Source organism: Osmerus mordax, chromosome 25, assembly GCF_038355195.1.
Source record: "Osmerus mordax isolate fOsmMor3 chromosome 25, fOsmMor3.pri, whole genome shotgun sequence".
Taxonomy (NCBI): Eukaryota; Metazoa; Chordata; class Actinopteri; order Osmeriformes; family Osmeridae; genus Osmerus; species Osmerus mordax.
This window is the reverse complement of record NC_090074.1, coordinates 6,562,962-6,569,668: the sequence shown is the minus strand read 5'-3', so window position 1 is coordinate 6,569,668 and position 6,707 is coordinate 6,562,962. Positions and strand designations below refer to the sequence as shown.

Sequence of the window (6,707 nt, the reverse complement as noted above, 5' to 3'; positions counted from 1 at the left end):
TTGGCAAAGAAAGTATGCATCTAGGCTGTCCTCTAACATGTATTAAAACATACTATCATGTTTTGATCAGTTTAGAGGGAAGTTTGATGTAGCTGTAGTTTGATGAACAGAGTGTATTAACCTGTATAAGAATGGCCAGGTGATAGAGGGGAGGGGCTATGAGGGCAGAGTGAGTCTGGTCACCCAGGAGCTGGAGAGAGGCAACTTGTCTCTGAGGCTGAGAGACTACAGGAGGTCAGATAGAGGAGGGGACATCTGTCAGGTCATCGTAGTGTGGGTTTGTGGTCCAGGGAGGGTCATTGTTCTATAGGTAAAGAACATAATTATGAACATCTTTACATTAACTATGACAATACAGTCTCTCTGCATGTACAAATACAATTATACTTTCAAATGTAAGTAGGAGTTGGAGCATTAGAGGTGGTTAGCTGGTTATAATGCCCATTCTAACCACTCTATACTCTAAGCTTGTATATATCTACAGTGTTTGATAAGAGAGGCTCACTTAGCAGTGGTGCATAGTGAAGAACATGTTGAAAAAAACATGCAACTCATAGCGCCATAGATTACACGGATGTATGTTGATGTAGGACCATTAACATACAGCAGCTGCATCTCATAGAGCATCCTTGTTTTCAACAAATCTGGTTACTGACACTATCATGTTATTCATAATCAATGTTTAAGATAAACTCACACAGTATATAACTGAAGTGTTCTATTATAATGATGTTTTAACTTTCTATTTTATGTCCTTCTACACAACTTCAATAGCTGGTGAGTAATGTCATATATCTGTTATATGACATACATTATCATGGTTTAAGAATGTACCAATATATTTCAGACTTTGAAGATAACACTGCTATTGTTTTCTTTTAAATTTCATGTTGCCATTATTTCAATATCCGAAAACCCTCCCGTCATGGTCAAACCTGTGAGCAGAGATACACTCACAGTATTATTCTGATGTATCCCATAATAAGTTGTGCTGCTAAGCTGCACTTGAACCTGCTCCCTGGTACAACACCACATAGAGAAGGACCCTAATAAGGAGAGGATGAATACAATGTGTTATAAACTCTCACATTTAAGATATTTTGGCAAAGAAAGTATGCATCTAGGCTGTCCTCTAACATGTATTAAAACATACTATCATGTTTTGATCAGTTTAGAGGGAACTTTGATGTAGCTGTAGTTTGATGAACAGAGTGTATTAACCTGTATAAGAATGGCCAGGTGATAGAGGGGAGGGGCTATGAGGGCAGAGTGAGTCTGGTCACCCAGGAGCTGGAGAGAGGCAACTTGTCTCTGAGGCTGAGAGACTACAGGAGGTCAGATAGAGGAGGGGACATCTGTCAGGTCATCGTAGTGTGGGTTTGTGGTCCAGGGAGGGTCATTGTTCTATAGGTAAAGAACATAATTATGAACATCTTTACATTAACTATGACGATACAGTCTCTCTGCATGTACAAATACAATTATACTTTCAAATGTAAGTAGGAGTTGGAGCATTAGAGGTGGTTAGCTGGTTATGCTGCCCATTCTAACCACTCTATACTCTAAGCTTGTATATATCTACAGTGTTTGATAAGAGAGGCTCACTTAGCAGTGGTGCATAGTGAAGAACATGTTGAAAAAAACATGCAACTCATAGCGCCATAGATTACACGGATGTATGTTGATGTAGGACCATTAACATACAGCAGCTGCATCTCATAGAGCATCCTTGTTTTCAACAAATCTGGTTACTGACACTACCATGTTATTCATAATCAATGTTTAAGATAAACTCACACAGTATACTGATGTGTTCTGTTTTAATTATGTTTTAACTTTTTATTTCATATCCTTCTACAAAACTTCAGAATATGGTGAGTAATTTTATATATCTGTTTCATGACATACAACATCATGGGTTAAGAATGTACCAATATATTTTAGATTTTGAAGATAACACTGCTATTGTTTTATTTTAAGTTCCATGGTGCCATTATTTAAATATCTGAAAACCCTCCCTTCATGGTCAAACCTGTGAGCAGAGATACACTCACAGTATTATTCAGATGTATCCCATAATAAGCTTTGCTCCTGAGATCCACGTGAGCCTGGGTCCAGGTCTGATGTTAGTCAAACTTCTCGGTTAAGAAGTAGAAGACTGTGTTCTTCACCAGGAGGAAGGTAGTGGAGGAGGTCTGCCTGATGTTGTATGGGAATGATTTGGAGAGGGAGCATGTACTCAGGTTTCTGGGGTCTATTTTGATGAGAGGTTGACCTGGGCTGATCATATTGAAGAAGTGTATGTGAACACGTATATGGTTCTGGTTAGAGAAGTTATAGATTATGGGTGTATTGTCTATGGGTCAGCAGCTCTTCTCTGACCAAGCTAGACACAGTGCAAGCCCAGGTCCTAACACTGTGCAGTGGGGCAGTATGAGGACAGGGTGGGAGCCAACTTGGCTGAGATGTTCTGTAGTCGGGTGTTTCTGTGTACAATGGATGACTACAAATATTCACAAGTGGGCAGCGTTTGTTGTACCTGATAGGGAGGTCCTGGTCTGAAAGTGCTTCTAAGATCACCTGGCTGTATTTACAGTGGAGCTGTTGGTGATTTGACTGGCCTTACAGTGGATGGAGGAGGTTGGAGTGGTTATATGCTCAGACTCTAGTGCAGTTCTGATGAGTGTACAGTCCTTCACATCCCACAGTAGACAGGACCTGCTGTATGAGGTGCTCCGAGGTCACAATGGTGTGAGGAGGATGGGGGTGTGGGTAAAACTGATGTGGGTTCCAGAGTGCAGACAGTCTGGCTAAGCAGGCCCTCAGGGAGGAGGGGGGTGAGGTGATGGTGTCTATCAGTAAGGCAGAGGCTGAGGCCCTGATATGGACGGAGGGAAAGGGAGAGGTTAAAGGTGAGTCTGAGGGCTCAGTGCATTACAAGACTGACGGTGGAGGTCTTGTTGTGGGATTGTACAAGCAGAGAGAGATCTTCACTGGTCCTTTTCTAAGAGAAACCAGACCAATAGGGAGGATTTAGATGTCTGTCTCTGGACCACACTCCAGTACAGTAGGTGTTTTTTTTTTAAGTGACAGCTTAATGTCACATTGGGAAATGCAAGCAATCCAACCTTTAATTGAAGTAGATTCATTTTGAGAGAAAGAAAATCTGACATCAAGAAATAATTATTTTTGGTGAAACCATGTGTGACACAATTATTGGCACCCCTACATTTAATGCTTTGTACAACCTCTCTTCGTCAATAAAACAGCACTTAACGTCTATTAAGGTTGGAGAATACACAGCTATGAGTCTGAGAACATTCCTCTTTACAGAATCTCTCCAGATCATCCAGGGTCCGAGGTCCTCCCTTGTGCACTCTTCTCTTCAGCTCAGCCCACTGGTTTTAAAGGAGGTTCAGATCAGGGGACTGAGATGACTATGACAGAAGACTGTTTTTGTGTTCAGTTAACCATTTGCGTCTGTATTTGCACCTAAATAAATTTACTTCAATTGAAGGTTGAATTGTTCAAATTGTTTCCAATGTGACATTAAGTTGAATTACAAAAAGGTGAAAACATTTTTCACTCATCTTTGCCAAGGGGTGCCAGTAATGTTGGAACCCACTGTAGGTGTGACGGTCAGGTGTCCCAATACTTTCATCCATGTAGTGTAGAATGTGCACCTGTGGTGTAATACATGCAGATCTAACCTGTCAGTTCTACATCATTGTTTCAGCTGAAAGGTATTTACAAAGAGACAGTCCAGAGGACAAGAGGAGTAGAGAGGAATCTGCTTGGTTACTTGGTGAGTATAAAACTACAATAATAGAAAAATGTATAAAAAGGATTTCAATTTCTATAGTGAAAATACATTATCAAGTATATTTATGTTCTTAATACAGATTAATTTACATTGAAAGTTTAATTTGATCAAAACAGGCATTTTGTGAACTGTGTTTAATGTGTCAGGTAGTCAGACTTACAGTATTGCTGAATTTAAAATGTCTACAAAAGATCAGCCTGCTAAGTCAGTGATGTATAGATCTACTGCTCTACTACTAAAGTCTTCTCATCCCCTCTAGAGAATCAGATGTACAGTAAACTAGTAGACGAGAGAGACCAACTACAAGAAGACAAACAAAAGGAACTAGAGAGAGAGACCAATCAAAGGAAGGAGTTAGAGAAACATCTGGATGAGAAGAGGGAGCTGGAAGAGAAACACAAGGAGACAGAGAAAAAGAGGAATGAACTTGAAGAAGAGTTACGAGCATCTAGAGTACAATTAAAAGAAAGAGATCGGACACTGGAGAGACTAGAGAGTGAAGGTAAAGAGAGAGAGAAGAGTCTGGAAGAGAAAGACAAACAACTAGCAGAGAGAGATAAACTACTGAAGGAGAGAGATAAAGTGTGTGAAGAGAAAGACAAGCAGCTGAAGGAGAAAGATGATGAACTAAAGAGGAGGCAGGAGGAACTGGGAGAGAAAAACAAACAACTAGAAGAGAGAGAACATCGACTGGAGAGACTAGAGAGTGAAGGTAAAGAGTTAGAGAAGAGTCTGGAAGGGAAGGACAAACAACTAAGAGAGAGAGATGAACTTCTAGAGGACAGGAACCAGAAGCTGGAGGAAAAGGACCGACACCTGGAGGAGGTGAACAAGACACTGAGGGAGAGTGAAAAGAGGATAGAAGAGAAGGATTCACTCCTGGAGGAGAGGAATAAACAACTAGAGGACACAGAGAGCAGACTGGAGGAAACCACAACACAACTGAAGGAGAAGAACCAACACCTTCAGGAGAAAGAGACACAACTGGATGACATGACCCAGCAGGTGAGAGAGAAGGAGAGACAACAGGAGGAGCTTAGAAAAGACCTGCAGGACAAGAACAACCAAGTAGAGAAGCTCACAGTCCAACTGCAGGAGAAAGACTCGGAACTGGAGGAGAGGAACCAGAGACTGAGAGAGAAGGAGGGAGAATTAGAAGAGAGAGACCAACGACTGGAGAGACTAGATGGTGAAGGTAAAGAGAGAGAGAAGAGTCTGGAAGAGAAGGACAAACAACTAGGAGAGAGAGATGAACTGCTGAAGGAGAGAGATAAAGTGTGTGATGAGAAAGACAAGCAGCTGAAGGAGAAAGATGATGAACTAAAGAGGAGGCAGGAGGAACTGGGAGAGAAAAACAAACAACTAGGAGAGAGAGACCAACGACTGGAGAGACTAGAGAGTGAATGTAAAGAGAGAGAGAAGAGTTTGAAAGGGAAGGACAAACAACTAGGAGAGAAAGATGAACTTCTAGAGGACAGGAACCAGAAGCTGGAGGAAAAGGACCGACACCTGGAGGAGGTGAACAAGACACTGAGGGAGAGTGAAAAGAGGATAGAAGAGAAGGATTCACTCCTGGAGGAGAGGAATAAACAACTAGAGGACACAGAGAGCAGACTGGAGGAAACCACAACACAACTGAAGGAGAAGAACCAACACCTTCAGGAGAAAGAGACACAACTGGATGACATGACCCAGCAGGTGAGAGAGAAGGAGAGACAACAGGAGGAGCTTAGAAAAGACCTGCAGGACAAGAACAACCAAGTAGAGAAGCTCACAGTCCAACTGCAGGAGAAAGACTCGGAAGTGGAGGAGAGGAAACAGAGACTGAGAGACAAGGAGGGAGAATTAGAAGAGAGAGACCAACGACTGGAGAGACTAGAGAGAGAAGGTAAAGAGAAACAGAAGAGACTGGAAGAGAAGGACATTCAAATGGCAGAGAGATGTGAACTGCTGAAGGAGAGAGACAGACATGTTGAAGATGTCAAAAATGAAAACATTAAACTTGGTAAGATTTCATGGCGTAACTTGAATTTCATATCATTTCTGTGATACATTTGAAGTGTTTTGTGTTTGTATATGGTATGTTTATGGTTTTATTTTCTATTATTTCAGCACAGCAGATATGTGACCTGAACACTGAGGTACAGAGACAGAGAAATGAGTTATCAGTTAAAACCACTGGTGAGTGTTATAATGTGAAGTTTTAGTTTGAACATTTCACTCTAAATGTTATCCCCACTGAATGGTTGTTTCTTCTTGTGTGTTAGAGAGAGGAGAGATCTCAGAAGCAGAACCCAAACTACCAATCAGGAGGAGACGCAGCAGGGATCCACCTCCAAAGAGTGAGTCTTCAACTCTGTTAAAACACCTGAATATCTGACCCAGTCCATTCTCTATACACTGGTCATGCACCTACAGGAACCTGTCTTATGCTGTGTTCAGAATCATAGTCAGATGACTCTGTTGAAGTGAACATCTGGTATGAATGTCCAGGGTGACCCTCACGTCAGTAGTTTGAGCTGTGTCCTGTGTTGTGTTGCAGTGGGAGGAGAGACCCCAGATACAGACCCACCACTACCACAGGATGAAGGTTCTACTGTGGTCCCTGGAGTCAGGAGGAGACACAGCATGGATTCCCCTCCAAACAGTGAGTCATCAACTCTGTTACAGACACCTACAAACACCTGAACATCTAACCCATCCTCTACTGTCCTTACATCTTCTATCCTACTGTGTGTCTCATAGTGATTATAGAGTTCAGGTTTATAATCTCAAACATGCTGATACTGCTCTGCAGTGAGGAACTTTTATTATGATTTATTCGGATAGAGATGTTCATTATTACATATTTGAATTCATTTTATTCTATGTATTTTTCAGATAT

General features: G+C 41.5%; 1 long non-coding RNA gene across 1 annotated transcript; it reads left to right on the top strand.

Moving 5' to 3' along the window:
• Nucleotides 1–5,939: 5,939 nt before the first annotated feature.
• Nucleotides 5,940–6,451, top strand: LOC136933480 (uncharacterized). Its single transcript, XR_010874805.1, has 3 exons — nt 5,940–6,004; nt 6,091–6,165; nt 6,366–6,451. It is a non-coding gene; the product is annotated as an uncharacterized lncRNA (long non-coding RNA).
• Nucleotides 6,452–6,707: the final 256 nt, after the last annotated feature.